Raw genomic sequence first — 17305 nt, 5'->3', positions numbered from 1 at the left:
AGACACCTGAGCTGAAATGAATTCAGCTGTCAGCAACCTCTTCACGGTTCTAAAAACTTTTAGTCTGTGACTTCTACCAACTCCTCACTTTCATTTAAATCTAGTTCACTGTTTCCCTCCCTTCTCAGGAACACAAGTAATTACAACTATCTTGGTCCAAGAGCTTCCCAGCAGTGCTTAAAATACAAAGCAAAGCAAAACACAAAAGTCTCCCTCACTAGGTAATCAAAGAATTTTCCAGAACAGAGAAAGCAATTTGATGCATTTTATGTACGAGCTCCTTAAATAGCCATCCAGTTCATCCCACTTTCCAGCCCTGTCTCCACAACCCTCTAAATTCATCACTTTAAAATGTATACCCAGTTCCTTGGACACTGCATTCTAAATCCCAACCCTCTGAGTAAAGAAGTTTCTCTTATCACATTCCTAACTCTCTTGCTGACAACTTGAAATTCTGATCCCGAGTTACTGACATAACTACAAGTGGAAACAGAATATCTTCTTTATCCCGTCAAAATTGTTCAGAAGGTCACCTCTTAATCTTCGCTGCTCGAAGGAGAATGAACCCAATTTCTCTAATCTTTCCTTATATTGAAAAGCTCTCATTCCTGGTATCATTCTTGTACATCTCCTGTGCACATTTTCCAACCCAGAACGGAACACAAAACTGGAGAGATGTAGCATCAATTCCTTGCTTTTATACTCTCTCCCTCAAGCTATAAACTGAAGGAGATCCTCTTAGCTCTTTCTAACAACTGTTTTAACTTGTCTGGCGACCTTCAGAGAATTATTCACTTGAACTTGAGGTCTCTCTGCTCCTGTACTCCCCTCAAATTTGTACCAATGATCAATAGTTTTCTCTTTGTGTTCTTTCTATCAAAAGGCATTACCTCACATTTCTCCGCACTAAGGTTCACCTGCCAGGTGTCTGCCTTTTCAGCCAACTTGTCATTGTCCTGATATCACTCAGAATCATCCTCAAAATTCACTATTCTCCCCAGCTTCATATCACCTGAAAATTTACAATACAGGACCATTTTAACTTTGTACTATTTAATGGGGATTTTCCACATTTGTGGTCAAAGAGAAGTTTTATGCTTTACTGCATTCAAATGCATGATTTCCCGTCTTTCACAACCTAACGAAAAATGTTTACTCTTTACCAGTACATTCCCAAATCAAGCCTGGTGCCTATGGCCTTAAATTCTCGCTGCCTGAAATGTAGCTTAAGTTATGGATCTCTTGCTTTTATCATGGCCTCAATCTTCTTGCTTTCTTCTTCTGTTAGACTTTGACTCTAGGCTTTTAAAATGCTTCTTTGTTGATTTAATCCTGTCTTTGCGATGTTACCGTTGCTGCAACCCCAGTTTAAATTGCCTCCATGGCTCTTTATTTCCCAACAGTATCTGTGCCTCAGTGTCCACTTGCTGTGGTTGTAATGCTTGTTGAGCCATAAGGATATCTTTTGAACAGCTAGCCTGCTCACTGTCTGTCTTTTCTCTCTCTCCGAGCTCCATATCCACCTATTGTTAACTCCGACTCCCTATCCCATCTTCACCAATATATATCACACTTTTCCGAGCTACAAATCAATTTTGGAGAAGGATCGCTGGACCCTAAATATTAATTCTGTTTTCTCTCCACAGATGCTGCCAGACCTGCTGAGTTCTTCCTGCAAAATGTTTTTTTTCTGATGTCCAGTTTCTAAAGTTCTTTGGTATCTTATTCTAATCATTGCTATATTTGGAATACAACAGCAAGTCCTAGTACACTAAATCTTTCCATCTCAGATGTTGGCAACCTGAACATGAAATCTACTGAATTAACGAAGTTGCATTTTATTCAAGTTCCCATTTTCAAAATGCCAAATGGAAAATATGTCATGAACTCACAGCAATTGATAGGCTTAATGTTTTCTATTCCTTTCTCAAAACAAAAGACGTCAGTATTATTTTTCTTGACGTACTGAAGTGAAGTAGTCAAATGTGGCGGTAATAACACAGCTGAAAATGGAAGAGTGCAAAAATTAAACATCTTTAAATCAGCATTTGGTTCACCAGTAAGTAATCTTATTTTAAATAAATAAAATATCACTGCAATAAATTACCTTTAAAACGGATGTATTAGTCTCCTTACATCAAAAAAAGCTTTATTTTAAGACTGTCTCAGAGAAAGGTCACATTGTCGGAAACTCGCCAGGGTGATTAATTCACCCTGGAGCATGGCCCAGTTTTGTAAATTGGTTTCCTAGCTCAAAAAGTCAGGAACTCTATATTTGCATTGTATGTAGTTTTTGCTTGAAATTTCTCAATCTTTTAGATTATTTGAAGTAAACGGTGTTGCTGATAAACAAAAAGCTGAAACTCTAGGGCAATATACATACAACTTAATTGAGACGGGTGTCTGATTATTCCTGCCATTTCATAACCAAATACAAGTTAAATACGCAAAATGTTAATCTTTAAAAAAGAAAGTTCTTTGTGCTTTGATCTATTGTTCCAGGCCAGTCCAGACCCCCCTCAAAATATATTAAGGAGAGAGCCTAGACCTAATTTTTTCTTATTTCGAAGTTAAATGTGAGGTGCTGTGTTCCAAATGCAATTCAACTAGTCAAACTACTTGGTGTCAAGCAAAGCACAATTTATTCAAACACTATAGTGAAAGTGCAACAAAAGATAGAAGAAATTTAGAACGACTCCTCTGTTGGAAAATCAAACAGATTAATAGATACAGTAACTATTACTAATGAACTGTTCTAATGGAGCCACAGCCCATAAACACACCCCTGACAAAAGGCAAATTCAGAAACAGATTTGTCTCACATGTAATTCAGCAGCCCAGAAAGAACACCCAGCTTTTGGCTGGAATTAAAAGAGAAAACTATAGCTTGAAGAAGACCCCAATAGCAACAGCTGCTGAAACAAAAACAAAGCTTCTAAAGGTGGGAACTTGACCACATCCATTCAGGCTGCAGCTATTGTTCTAGCCTTTTTACATTAAAAAAGCACCCAATGCATCACAAGTTGTTTATCTTCATAGATTGCTCAGTAACTGTCTCTATCTGAAAGAAATCAGGAGAAAACATACCTCTTAAAGCCACATCATCTTAAAAGTATTTTATTTGAATTCATTTGACAAATTGTTTGTTTAATGATATTTGCTTGCTATGAAATTTGGTTCATTTACTCAAAATATTTAATAACTGATTTAAGATATTGAACTTCCAGTCAGCTAGCCAGGAATGGACAACTGGGACTGACCATCAGTTCTTATAACATTTGAAATGAAACAAATGAGATCATAAGTAATGACTTTTCTCTAAAGAGATCACTGTACTGCTGATAATAAAATGTGAGGCTGGATGAACACAGCAGGCCAAGCAGCATCTCAGGAGCACAAAAGCTGACGTTTCGGGCCTAGACCCTTCATCAGAGAGGGGGATGGGGAGAGGGAACTGGAATAAATAGGGAGAGAGGGGGAGGCGGACCGAAGATGGAGAGTAAAGAAGATAGGTGGAGAGAGTGTAGGTGGGGTGGTAGGGAGAGGATAGGTCTGTCCAGGGAAGACGGACAGGTCAAGGAGGTGGGATGAGGTTAGTAGGTAGATGGGGGTGCGGCTTGGAGTGGGAGGAAGGGATGGGTGAGAGGAAGAACCGGTTAGGGAGGCAGAGACACGTTGGACTGGTTTTGGGATGCAGTGGGTAGGGGGGAAGAGCTGGGCTGGTTGTGTGGTGCAGTGGGGGGAGGGGACGAACTGGGCTGGTTTAGGGATGCAGTAGGGGAAGGGGAGATTTTGAAACTGGTGAAGTCCACATTGATACCATATGGCTGCAGGGTTCCCAGGCGGAATATGAGTTGCTGTTCCTGCAACCTTCGGGTGGCATCATTGTGGCAGTGCAGGAGGCCCATGATGGACATGTCATCAAGAGAATGGGAGGGGGAGTGGAAATGGTTTGCGACTGGGAGGTGCAGCTGTTTGTTGCGAACTGAGCGGAGGTGTTCTGCAAAGCGGTCCCCAAGCCTCCGTTTGGTTTCCCCAATGTAGAGGAAGCCGCACCAGGTACAGTGGATGCAGTATACCACATTGGCAGATGTGCAGGTGAACCTCTGCTTAATGTGGAATGTCATCTTGGGGCCTGGGATAGGGGTGAGGGAGGAGGTGTGGGGACAAGTGTAGCATTTCCTGCGGTTGCAGGGGAAGGTGCCGGCTGTGGTGGGGTTGGAGGGCAGTGTGGAGCGAACAAGGGAGTCACGGAGAGAGTGGTCTCTCCGGAAAGCAGACAGGGGTGGGGATGGAAAAATGTATTGGGTGGTGGGGTCGGATTGTAAATGGCGGAAGTGTCGGAGGATGATGCGTTGTATCCGGAGGTTGGTAGGGTGGTGTGTGAGAACGAGGGGGATCCTCTTAGGGCGGTTGTGGCGGGGGCGGGGTGTGAGGGATGTGTTGCGGGAAATACGGGAGACGCAGGGGGAAAGTTGCGGTCCTTAAAGAACTTGGACATCTGGGATGTGCGGGAGTGGAATGTCTTATCGTGGGAGCAGATGCGGCGGAGGCAGAGGAATTGTGAATAGGGGATGGAATTTTTGCAGGAGGGTGGGTGGGAGGAGGTGTATTCTAGGTAGCTGTGGGAGTCGGTGGGCTGGAACTGTACTGCTGAGTTTGCCTTGCATTATTTTTTATCCTCCCAGTTTTCAGTCTGGAGTTCTTGAATGCTGAATTGTGTACAGATCTGAAATTTCCTCGAAGTCAACAAGTTTCTATCCATCAGATGTCAGTATTTTTCCATATTCTTTGACCTGCACTTGAAGCACACCAAATATGGCTACCCAAGAACCAGCAGCACCAACAAGAAAACATTTCCATCATCATCCTTCATTTGGACAAGTGGTTAGGTGTTGTATTGATGCTATATGGGTGCAGACAAGTTATCAGCTCTGCCATTTGGTGTTCCACTCTTTCCCATGCTCCACTCAACCCTTGATTCCACTCAGCCCTGTCTGACCTGAAGCATACACATCTTGATGCAGATATTTCTGGATTTTGCAATCTGGCTCTACTCCGGTCCCCAGGGTGCTGAAATTAAGACAGCGTACCTGTTGGAGCAAATCGCTTCCTTTTCAAGATCTGGTGTCAGAACTATCCACAATATTTCAGCTAAAGAACCCTGGATTGGTAAAGCTTTTACATTTTACACTTAAGGCCAAGTAGCCTTTTTTAAAAAAACACTGAAAGAAAAAAATTAGCCTTGCTACCTTTAAGGATATGTCTGAATGACATTCAAACTATATGTGGTCTTCAACATCATGCCTTTCTTAGCTTTATTTCTATGTTAGCTCACTCAAAATGCACAACTTTACACTTTTCCACACTCAACTTCATCTGCCAAGTTTATGACGATTTAGCTGTCCTGAAGTCCACAATTATCTTCACGCCGATCCATTATGCTCCAAGTTTTATGTAAACTGGAAACTTCAAAATGCTATTCCCTACAACAGAGTCTGGGACTGTTTGGCAGAAAACAGTAATGGATCCAAAACTGAGCCTTGAGGAATACCACACAAACCATCTTCCATATGAAAAACCGATTCAATTCTATAGGTATGATGCTACATTCCCTTTAATTCAATGAACCTTATTTTAAAACAAGCCTCCAAATGGAGTTCCAGAATTTTGACCTAGTAACTTTAAAGGAACAGCAATATTTTTCGAAGTCAGTATGGTGACAGTGACTTGGATGAGAATTTGCAGGTGGGAGTGTTCTTATCTATTGGCTGTGTTTTTCCTTTCGCGATGGCAGCAGTTTTGGGTTTGGAAGGTGCTGCCTATGGATCTTTGGTGAACTTCTGCAGTGCATCTTGTGGATGATACACACTGCTACTATTACATGTTGTCTGTGAAGGGAGTGAATGTTTGAAGATGTGGTGCCAAACAAGTGGGCTGGTTTGCCCTGAATGGTATCAATCTTTGAGTGTTGATGGAACGACACTCATCCAGACAAGTGGGGAGTATGTCAATCACACTCCTGGCCTATATCTTTTCATTGATGGGCAGCTTTGGCAGTCAGGAGGCAAGGTACTCACTGTAAGATTCCCAACCTCTGACCTGTTCATGTAGCAGCAACATTTTTATTGTTTTGATCACAGCTGACGTTACCACTAGAAAGTCAGATGCCAGACTGAAATCTGGTTTGATAAATCATCTTTTCAATTGTTTTGGTTTCAACAAAGGGTTAGCATGTTGAAACATTCAGTAGTATTGCATATTATCAGTTTAATAATAAAACAGAAGCTTATTAACAAAATAAATCAAAGTAAAAAAAAATCTACTGATAACAAAAAAATCCAAAAGGTGTTACTCACATGGCATAAGTATAATCCCATTAATCTGAAAACCCTCCTTTAAAAATTGAAAGCTGAAATAACTGTTGTACAGTACTTTAACCACGCTGTTACAGTACCCAAAAACACGTTACCCACACCAGAGTCCTCGTCTCAAACTTCTCAGTGGGTTGTAGGCCTTGTGACTTTAATTTATAGACTACAACTCCAGATAGCTTCTTCTTAGAGTGACTCATAGAACTGAGCTAAAAGTACTCAGCTTTAAGTAACCTCTTCAGTGTCTGATATAAACACAGGAATGTGTGTAGGCCATTCAGCCCCTTGAGCCTGTTCCACCATTCAACTAAATCATGACTCATCTGTGGTCTAACTCCAAATACGTGCCTTTGGCCCAAAACAAAAATTTATCTGTTTCACCTTTACATTTAACAACTAATCAAGCAAATTAACAACTGATTGAAGAGCATATTCCAATACGGCTGGTGTGCGACTAACACGAACTCGTTACTGTCTGTTTCACTGTTTCACTTCATCTTTCCTTTCTTAGAAACACTGATCTATATAGCACTATTGATCTAGGGACTTTATAGGACTTATAATATGGGCAGCATCTTGGTCAGTTATAAACCTACTAATGTATACAAAATGTAAATTCTAAAGCTAAGCCTCAAAAATTTATGACAGAAATCGCCTTGGCTACAGAAATACTTAAAAGTTAATGACTAACTTCAGACACATAGAAAAGCCCTTGTGTCTCTCTAATGCAGACTGCAAGAATCTAGTCTTGAAATAAATTACATTTATATATATCCCAGAATTTACATCACAATACGGTTGATGCTGTCATTGGTAACCCCCTGTATGTTGATCATGGAGTATTCAGCGGCTGTGCTACCTTAGAGTGTCAGAGGCTAATGGCTACTCTCTTTTGTTGGGGATGGTCATTTACCTGGCACACATAACATGTGACTTATCAGCCCAAATGGATACTATTTAGGTCTTGCTGTATTTACATATGGTCTGCACCAGTACCTAAGAGTTCAGATGCAATCAGCAAACATCTGTACTTCTGACCTAATGATGTAGGGAAAGTCATTGAAGAAATAGCTGAAGATGTTTGATTCTAGGAAACGACTCCCAGTAACTCTTGCAATGATGTACTGGAGCTGCAATAACTGATCTCCAACTAGCACAACGACATCCCTTTTGAGCTACGTATGACTTCAACCAATGGAGAGCTTCACCCCCTGCCCAGAGGGCTATTGACTCTAAATTTGTTTACAGCCTTGGCTGTAGCACATGGTCAAATGTTGTTGCAATGTCACGGGCAGCCACTCTCAGCTCTCCAGTGGATTTCAGGTATTTTGCCCACATCTGAACCAAAGCTGTCATGAGGTCTAGAGCTGATTGATTCTGGTGGAATCCAAACTGAAGTTGTCGAGCAGCTTATTGCTCTGTAAAGATTGTTTGATGGCATTTACTGACAATCTCCTTGTGTCACTTTACCAATGATCGAGAGTAGGCTGATGGAGCAATAATTGGCTTGGATGAATTTTTTTTTGTATACACAAGACATATAAGAGCAATTTTCAACATTTTCTGGTAGACACCAGAATTACAGCTGTGCTGGCTAGGGACTAAGCAAGTTCTTGAACACAAGTCTTCAACATTATTGCCCCAATGTTGTCAGGGTTTATAGACTTAGTATCTTCCAGCTATTCATTGAATGAATTACATTGATCAAAGGTTGGCATTTGTGTCACTGGAGGCCTCCAGACAAGGCCAAGATGAATCATCCACTTCAAACTTGTAGCTGAAGATTACTGCAAAAGATAATGCTGAAGAAATTACAACAATGTTCTTGGATCCTCCATCATTGATGATGGAGGTATCTGCAGAGCCTTCTCCTCCAATGAGTTGTTAATTGTCCACCAACATTCACAAAACTGGTTGTGGCAGCTTAGATTTGATCCACTGATTGTAGAATTACTTGAACAACCTTCCCCATAACTCAAAATATTTGAACAAATTAATCAGGCATGATTTGTCTTTAAAACATATGCTGTCGCACCATAATTAAGCCATGTTTTTTGAAATGAAAGTTTATTTTGTCCTTAATAACATTTTCAATATTTCCTCATGACTATGTTCAGCTGACTGGCCTATACTTTTCCAATTTAACCCTCTTACTTTCATGAATAGTGGCATCACGACTGTCCATTTTGGTTTTCCAATACTAATCTTGCACTCAATAAAAATTGTGACCAATACTTCTGTTGTTTCTACCTTTGTTTCCTCTTAGCAACTTAGATACATTCTATACAGATCAGGTTACTTATCAACTTTCAGTAACAGCAAATGTTTCATTTGAACATCAATTGCCATACATTACTTTCACAGTAGTCACACAGCACAGAAACAGGCCCTTCAACTCACCATTTCTATGCATCAAACCACACAGATCCCATTGACCTGCACTTGGCATACTATACACATAGCCTACTATGCCCTGATATTTTAATTACTTAGCCAGATGCTGATTAAAATGTTGCAAGAGTGCTTACCTCCATCATTCTCACAAGAAGCACATTCCATGCATTTACTCCACGGAGGATTTTTTTTTCACCCACTCTGATCTCCTTTAAACTACGTGCTCCTCATCTTCGAATTATGCCCCCTGGTCTTAGACACACGTGCCATGGGGAAGAGATTCTCAATCTACGCTGATTACGCCTCTCAATTTTGTCTATCTCAAACAGAACACCCCTACCCCAAGCCTCCTTGTTCCAAGGAATACGAACCCAGCCCATCAAGTCTCTCCTCTTAATGGAGACCATGCTAGGCAACATCCTGGTGAATCTCCTCTGTACCCTCTCCACTGAAATCATGTCCTTCCAATAGCATGATGACCAGAACTGCATAGTATTCCATCTGTGGCCTAAGCAAGGTTTTATGAAGCTGTAACAAGAATACCTTGCTGCTGAACAGACTATGTATGGGCTAATGAAAACAAACATACTGTATGCCTGAGATAATAGGAACTGCAGATGCTGGAAAATCCGAGATAACAAGGTGTAGAGCTGGATGAACACAGCAGGCCAAGCAGCATCAGAGGAGTAGGAAGGCTGGCGTTTTGGGCCGAGACCCTTCATTGGAAATGGGGGAGGGCAAGGGAGTTCTGAAATAAATAGGAAAAGGGGGGAGGTGGATCGAAGAAGAATGGAGGAGAAGATAGGTGGAGAGGAGACAGACAGGTTAAAGAAGTGCGGCTGGAGCCAGTTAAGGTGAGTGTAGGAGGAGATAAGTCAGTCCAGGGAGGACGGACAGGTCAAGAGGACGGGATGAGGTTAGTAGGTAGGAAATAGGGGTGTGGCCTGAGGTGGGAGGAGGGGATAGGTGACAGGAGGAACAGGTTAGGGAGGTGGGGATGAGCTGGGTTGGTTTTGGGATGCAGTAGGGGGAGGGGAGATTTTGAAGCTTGTGAAATCCACATTGATACCCTTGGGCTGCAGGGTTCCAAAGCTGAATATGAATTGCTGCGACCTTCAGGTGGCATCGTTGTGGCACTGCAGGAGGCCCAGGATGGACATGTCATCTGAGGAATGGAAGGGGGAGTCGAAATGGTTCGCGACTGGGAGGTGCAGTTGTTAGTTGTGAACCGAGCATAGGTGTTCCACAAAGTGGTCCCCAAGCCTCCACTTGGTTTCCCCGATGTCGAGGAGGCCACAATGGGTACAGCAGATGCAGTAGACCACATTGGCAGATGTGCAGGTGAACATCTGCTTGATGTGGAAAGTCATCTTGGGGCCTGGGATCAGGGTGAGGGAGGAGGTGTGGGGGCAGGTGCAGTATTTCCTGCGGTTGCAAGGGAAAGTGCTGGGTGTGGTGGGGTTGGAGGGGAGTGTGGAGCGAACAAGGGAGTCGCGGAAAGAGTGGCCTCTCCAGAAGGCAGATATGGGTGGGGATGGAAAAATGTCTTTGGTGGTGGGGTCGGATTGTAGATGGCAGAAGTGTCGGAGGATGATGCGTTGGATCCAGAGGTTGGTGGGGTGGTACATGAAGACGAGGGGGATTCTCTTTTGGATGTTATTGTGGGGACGGGGTGTGAGGGATGAGGTGCGGGAAATGTGGGAGAAACGATCAAGGGCGATATCGACCACTGCAGGCTTAAGTTGCGGTCCTTGAAAAATAAGGACATCTGGGATGTATGGGAGTGGAATGCCTCATCCTGGGAGCAGATCCGGCAGAGGCGAAGGAATTGGTAATAGGGGATGGCATTTTTGCAGGAAGGTGGGCCCCATAGCTTGGGCCCTTGCAGGTACCCATGGCCACCCCTTTTGTCTGTAGGAACTGGGAGGAATTGAAAGAGAATTTGTTCAGAGTGAGGATGAGTTTGGCTAAGCAGATGAGGGTGTCATTGGAGGGGTCTGGCCAGGCCTGCAGGACAGGAAGAAGCGGAGGGCCTTTAGGCCATCTGCATGGGGAGTGCAGATGTATCGGAACTGGACGTCCATAGTAAAAATGAGGTGTTGGGGGCCAGGGAATAGGAAGTTCTGGAAGAGGTGGAGGGCATGGGTGGTGTCCACCTAGACACCAAGGGGGAGAAAATGGAGTCAAGCTAGGTGGAGGTAAGTTCGGTGGGGCAGGAGCAGGTGGAGACAATGGGTCGACCAGGATTCAAAATCTCCCCTCCCCCTGCTGCATCCCAAAACGAGCCCAGCTCATTCCCGTCTCCTTAACCTGTTCCTCCTCTCACCTATGCCCTCCTCCCACCTCAAGCTGCACCCCCATTTCCTGTTTACTAACCTCATCCTGCTCCCTTGACCTGTCCGTCCTCCCTGGTCTAACCTATGTCCCCACCTCCACTCACCTTTGCTGGCTCCATCACCACCTCTTTGGCCTTTCTGTCTCCTCTCCACCTATCTTCTCCTCTATCCATCTTCGATCCGCCTCCCCCTCTCTCCCTATTTATTTCAGAACCCCCTTCCTCTCCCCCATTTCTGATAAAGGGTCCAGGCCTGAAACGTCAGCTTTCCTGCTCCTCTGATGCTGCTTGGCCTGCTGTGTTCATCCAGCTCTACACCTTGTTGTCTTGTGCACCTTCTTCACCTCCCTATCTACCTGTGCTGATAACTTCAGGACTTGACTTTATGGACTTGCACATCAAAATCCCATCATTTCTCAGTATTCAAGGCTCAGGATTCTATCATTTTCTCCTTTTTGCAAGCCAAGGTTGGATCCCATGGGCTCTTCCCTTCTGGTCCAGTCTTATGTGTGGGAACTTGTCAAAATCCTTAGTGAAGTGCATCACATCAACGGCACTACCCTCATTAATATTTCAAAAAAAAGTGTCTGAGTTATCCACTATCTCCCTCTAACAAATCTGTGCTGACTATCCCTGACCAATCACTACCTTTCCAAATACTGAATAATCCTTCAGAAATTTCTCCAATAATTTTCCCTACCACTGATACCACACTAACTGCTCTATCATTACCTGGCTTATCCTTGCTGTCCTTCTTGAACAAAGGAATTGCATTAGCTGTCCTCCAGTCCATTATACTTGCAGTTTAACTGGCTATTTCCCGCATTCCAGAATCTCGGAAGTTTCCTCTTCCACATCACCAGTCACACTCCTCCAAGTTGTTTCTCTTCAGCTACCAAGCCAACTCTCAAAATTAAGAACATCTTTTTTGGCATTTTACTGCACAGGTGCCACTTCCTGCATTAAACTTTTCATTCTCATTTGACTTCTTATCCTCCCTTTGCAAAGTTTAAAGCTCAGCCTTTGTGGATAACCTGTGAATATGTAAAACTCGTTCATGTTTGTCTACTTCCTTTAAAGAAAACTGACAATGAACAACGCAAATCTTTGAACACAAATGCACAGTCTGTTGCACAATTCAACATATATGTGCAACATGAACAACTGCCTCTACGAAACTGTGTACGATCAAAATTCCATCAATCTTACGCAGCTTTCAACTGAAATTCCCGGTCCGAGGTCAAATATTCTGTAGACAATAATGTTCAACATTCAATTTCAGAGATAAAGTGTTGATGTTTATTTCACACAAGAAACGATTTCCAAGAAGGAATTTGAAAATTGCTCTGCCTGTCACAGACAATATAAAAATATATCGGACTGGTGCTTCCAACGCATGACTGAATTCACGAACTAGATGCTGTAATGTCTATAAGAAATCTAGTGCAGGTTAATTGAAGTAATACATACTTCACTCTTATTCAATTGTCTCTCCACTTCCACCCCCACAACCTCCCAATCAGCTCAAGTCAAAACTGTAGCTGTAACAGTAAAAAGGAAATATGCTGTCAGATGTATTACCATATTTTGACACTGAACAATAGAATTAGTTATGAAATGTGTAATGGTTTATTTGCTTTTATTTGCTCGGCATCCAAAACTGGCATGCTAAGAAATCAGCACCAACGGCATTTTCTCCCTTCAATTTAAGGTACTTGCAAAATAAACCAACAATATAAATTCTACTGAAAAGGTTTAACAAATGAAAAGTGTTAAACTTTGACAAATTCCAAACCATAGATGTTTTACATTTGGCCAATTGCATCAAACATCTGTAGAAGAACACTTTCTTTCCAGTAAATTACAATTAAGGAGCTCATTTCCGATGTTGAGAAATTCTGTTTTTTTTTAATGGAACTTGAACAGCAGAACTTTGCAGTTTCCGCTGCCCCATCGTGCAACTCTAACTCAGAATTTCTGCCAATAAGACAGCCAAAAGTCATGGAATCGAGACGAAGTCATTGCCACAAGCAAACTTAGTTAGAGAGTTCAAACTACTGTAATTTTCAGACAAAGGGCTACACTTCTAACTTTTTTTTTCAAAGGGATCTTTGTATTCTTATATATTTGAATATGATAAGTAATTCTCAGGCATTGGAGCTTTCTTCTGGCATAACAGAAGTTTGAGAGCTGGTTGAAAGATGCCATATGCACCTCATTGAGTTTTAAACTGGAAGACTAATTTAGCAAAGACAACTTGCTGGCTGGGTAGCAGGAAAGCAAAACAAAACACTCAACAAAGAGCAAGTTGGAATTTACTTGTTGGTTGAATGCTAAAGCATTTTCTTTGGGCAGTTCTGAAGTTAAGAGCCAGAAAACCTTGCCTGCAGCAGCTGGCTCAATAATTAGAAGTTTTATTTTCACGAACAGAACATCTAATACAGAACGGATTTAAATCAATCAACCCACAGAACCAGAATCCACCACTGCTGAACATCATGGTCTATTAAAGAACAACTTGGCAATTATCCCTCAGCCAGAGAATTATGTGAAAAAACTTCAATATCATCCAAGAGCACGACTTCACAATCTGCCCACTCTCACCACAAACTAAGTGATATACCATAGGGAATGTGTGTACTGCAGGCCCTCTTTATCTATACTTCATTATTCTCACAGTCAAAGATTGAATGAAACATTAACTCAGTAAGCAAACAAACTGTAAATGTGCTGAAATCTGTGTTCCATCTAAAGAATGATAATTTCCATGGCCCACTGCATACGTTGGGTTTTAATGCATGCACAAGAATATGCCACGTTTTATAATCTACATTTCCAGTGTACATGTGTACAAGAAACAATCTACTATTCAACGTCAGCTCAGAGGTGTTAAGAGTAGATAAGAATGTTGTCTCATAATGAAGACATCTGATGGAGGTGGAGGAAGCAGGAGGGCAATTTTATTTCTCAATTTAAATGCATTCAAGTAGCAGGGCCAGTGAAATCGAATCACAAAACCTGCTACATAAACGGTAATGAGCAGAAATAAATGGCAGGGAGGCAAGGAGAAGAGGGAGGAAAAGAGAATTAATTTCAACTTGTCAGGGTAAAGTCTCGACAGAAATAATGGAAAAAGTACTAACATACTAGTAGATAATTGACACCATTAAACTCTTGGCCATGAAAATTCGCGTATCCTGATACACAGTGATAATATTGTAATATTAGTATTTTAAATTAGTGCAAGATTTGAAAAATTGTTTTGAAGAACGTATTTGGACTAAGAAGATAGACTTTTCCTGCAATTAACAATTCTACTGGCTAAAAGTCCTTAATTTAAATATAATACTGTGGATGATAGAAACATAAAATTTAAAAAGAAGCTTGAAATCAACTTCAGAACAGATAATAAGAAAAATGATCAATTTTAACCTTTCACTAAAAACAGTGATAGGTCAAAGGACCTGAAATATCATTTACAAGTCTCGCGTGTTCTTGCTGTTCTTTTTAAAATTAAGAATGTAAATTGCTTCAGGTTTTGACAAATATTTCAACTGAATTCGTTTGATATTTAAATTTGCATATATATTACAATAGTATTAAGATGCATCTCAAAAACACCTCAGCTGGTTAAGATTTGTAATGCTTACTTCCAAGAAGCAAGAAGAGTAGACTATTTGTTGAAGTCAAGTGTTTTGGGAAGAAATCAAAAAAATGAAATTGATACCACTATCAGATCAGCCATGGTCTTACCAAATGGTGGCGGAGTAGAATGGACCATTGCATCTAGTTCATACGTGTCTTGGTAGCACTTTGCACCATTAACCATATTACACAAATAATGTGGTTTAATACCCAAACTTTTTTGAGCTTGTACCATGTCGTGACTTAAAACAAAAAAAAACTAGTTCCAATAATGGTAAATGTGGGCTTTTGAATTTTAACTTCCATCAGATTGTTCATGCACAAATTTGAATTTTAAAAAGAAACATGGACCTGCAAAGTTAGTGGTCACCAGACCCCCAATTAAGGCAAACTGTGAGAGACCCATGTAGAATAAACAAAACTATCTGTACTGAAGCTACCACTTTCACTTGAAATATGTTGAAATCAAGCAAATGACATGAAATTTGCATCACCTGTTGAATTTATACCCGTATGATAATTTCACACTGTAGGAGCTGTAAGGCTCACTTGCCAGTTAGTGAGCTTGGAAAAGTAATACAGCCAGGCTCATTAATGCACACTGAACAAGATTTCAAAAGCTGTTTTTGAGCAAAGGATGAGAGAAAAAGGGAATGGATTAGCAACAGTGAGACTGAAAGACTCTTGCTCTCTTCCTCTGCATATCAAAAATAGCATTCAATGAAAAAACAAATTAGGAGAACAACCATTCACTGAGAATTCGAAAAATTATCAACACGTTCTGTGGCTGCTGAGAATACCAGCCAAACCGCAGGTTCAAACATCAAGTACCTCAGTGCTTTAAGGACTTTTAGATTATGCAGCCTTTATTCTTCCTATCTGTGACAGACTATTTCCCTTTTAAAGGGTGCAAAATAATCTTGTTCAAAAAGTGAATAGTTCGGGTATGAAATGCACTGCCTATTAATATGCTGGAGGCAGGTTCAATTGAGGCATCCTGGAGGGCACTGGATGACAATTTGGATCAAAATGTTGTGCAGGGATGATACAGGGGAAAGGCACAAGATTAGCCTCAGATAACAGAACCAGTACAGGCATGATGGGCCAAACAGTCTTTCTGGGCCATTATAATTCTGAGGTAATTACCTGGGTCAGTGTGTGTTTGATGTTGCATTTTTATATTTTTGGGGGAGGGGTTTGGTAGGTGCTATTTTTTGTTCTTTTACTCAAGAAACCCTTAAATTGGCTTCTCCATTTTCATCAAGTTAATGACATCTTCCATTGTCATGTGGTACAGCGACCTGCTGACATAAATGTAAAAATTGCTGTAAGGGACTGAGGGATTTAAAAGGGAACGAAGCCCATCACGCTTCAATCTAGTCGTAATTACTTCAAGTAATTAGCTTTAAATAATCTCACCTTTTTTCCCAAATATGAACAGTAAATTTGCCAGTGATTTGCAGGTGGGGGGGGGGGAGAGGTAAAAGGAGGCAAGTGTTAAAATGCTAGGTTGCTATGCAACAAACTGCTCACTTGTGCAGTGATCAGTTGGGGCGCTTCAATAAGCTCTGGTGCACTTTGGATTCTCCTGCTGTTCTGTGTTTCTGAAACACATCTGTGTGGCCCGGGCAGGCAATATCCAGGCCGGGAAAGTGAACTGACAAGAGCCTGGCTGACACTGAAACCCAAAAGCATACAAGGGGAGGGTTAGCGTCTCGGAGCAGTACCGGCAATTCAGCGATGTGTGCAACAACTGCTCTCAGTGCAGTTAAACACCAGTAAGCTCGCCTATTCAAAAAGAAACAAATGTTCCTTTTCGTCCATATTTTAGATGATCTGTGTCTGAATCTGTTAGGGGAGTAACAGTACTGCTCCCATCTCAAACCTAGCGACCTGTCTGAACACGATAATAAAAAAAAGTGTGATATGGTCTACTCAGCTGCTGCCTATCGTGACCAGTTCAGGTCTCAGCAGTGGTTATGAACCGACTACACCCTGAGAAACAGCAGATCTGAAAGTTTCCCAGCTCCACCTCACTGTCAACATCCGACTCTGATTCACTCCAGAGCTGCTTTTAAACCAGGATTTTAAACCAGGCTTTTTGTTTAAACAAGAACCTTCCACCGTCGCCCCAAACCTAGTGACAGAGAAGCAGCAACCGCCTGCACTACATATCTATCCAATGCTCACAATGCTGTACAGGCATCGCAGAGGGGTGGGGATAAAGAGATGGGTACACGTCCCTTTCAGATTGTAATCCTTACCTTGTCTTGCTGTCTGCATACACACACACACACTTCTGCTTCACTCGGAACGTGGCTGGTGTGGGTTTTCTCCGACAAGCTGCAAAGAAAAAAAAAATCAATCAGCGACTTGAGAGAGGTGCCCGCACACCCGAAAAAAGGGAGGGCGGGGAGCCGGAAGAAAATGATCTAAATAGCTTCACTCTGCTCCGAAAGACTAATCTGCTCTCTCCGGGCTGGACAAAGAGGGGCGACCTCGCCGTGATTCACACCGTTAGCCACTGCCAGCGGTTTGCAGGAATCCATGACAACAT

The 17305-nt window shown here is 41.9% G+C and overlaps 1 protein-coding gene across 10 annotated transcripts in view; it reads right to left on the bottom strand.

The window, feature by feature from the left end:
* Positions 1–17045, bottom strand: part of chl1b (cell adhesion molecule L1-like b) — an 818676-nt gene extending 801631 nt beyond the window's left edge. For 8 of the 10 annotated variants that reach the window (XM_059649905.1, XM_059649903.1, XM_059649914.1 and 5 more), the window contains exon 1: positions 17013–17045. The gene's annotated coding sequence lies outside the window, so the exon portion shown is untranslated. Of the gene's footprint in view, positions 1–1892; positions 2004–17012 lie in introns of those variants that run through there. The other 2 variants (XM_059649906.1, XM_059649904.1) reach the window with 1 other exon arrangement.
* Between the last annotated feature and the right edge of the window lie 260 nt (positions 17046–17305).

This window comes from Stegostoma tigrinum, chromosome 11 (genome assembly GCF_030684315.1).
Source record: "Stegostoma tigrinum isolate sSteTig4 chromosome 11, sSteTig4.hap1, whole genome shotgun sequence".
NCBI lineage: Eukaryota > Metazoa > Chordata > Chondrichthyes > Orectolobiformes > Stegostomatidae > Stegostoma > Stegostoma tigrinum.
The sequence above is the reverse complement of the archived record's forward strand: the minus strand, read 5'-3'. Positions and strand labels throughout refer to the sequence as shown.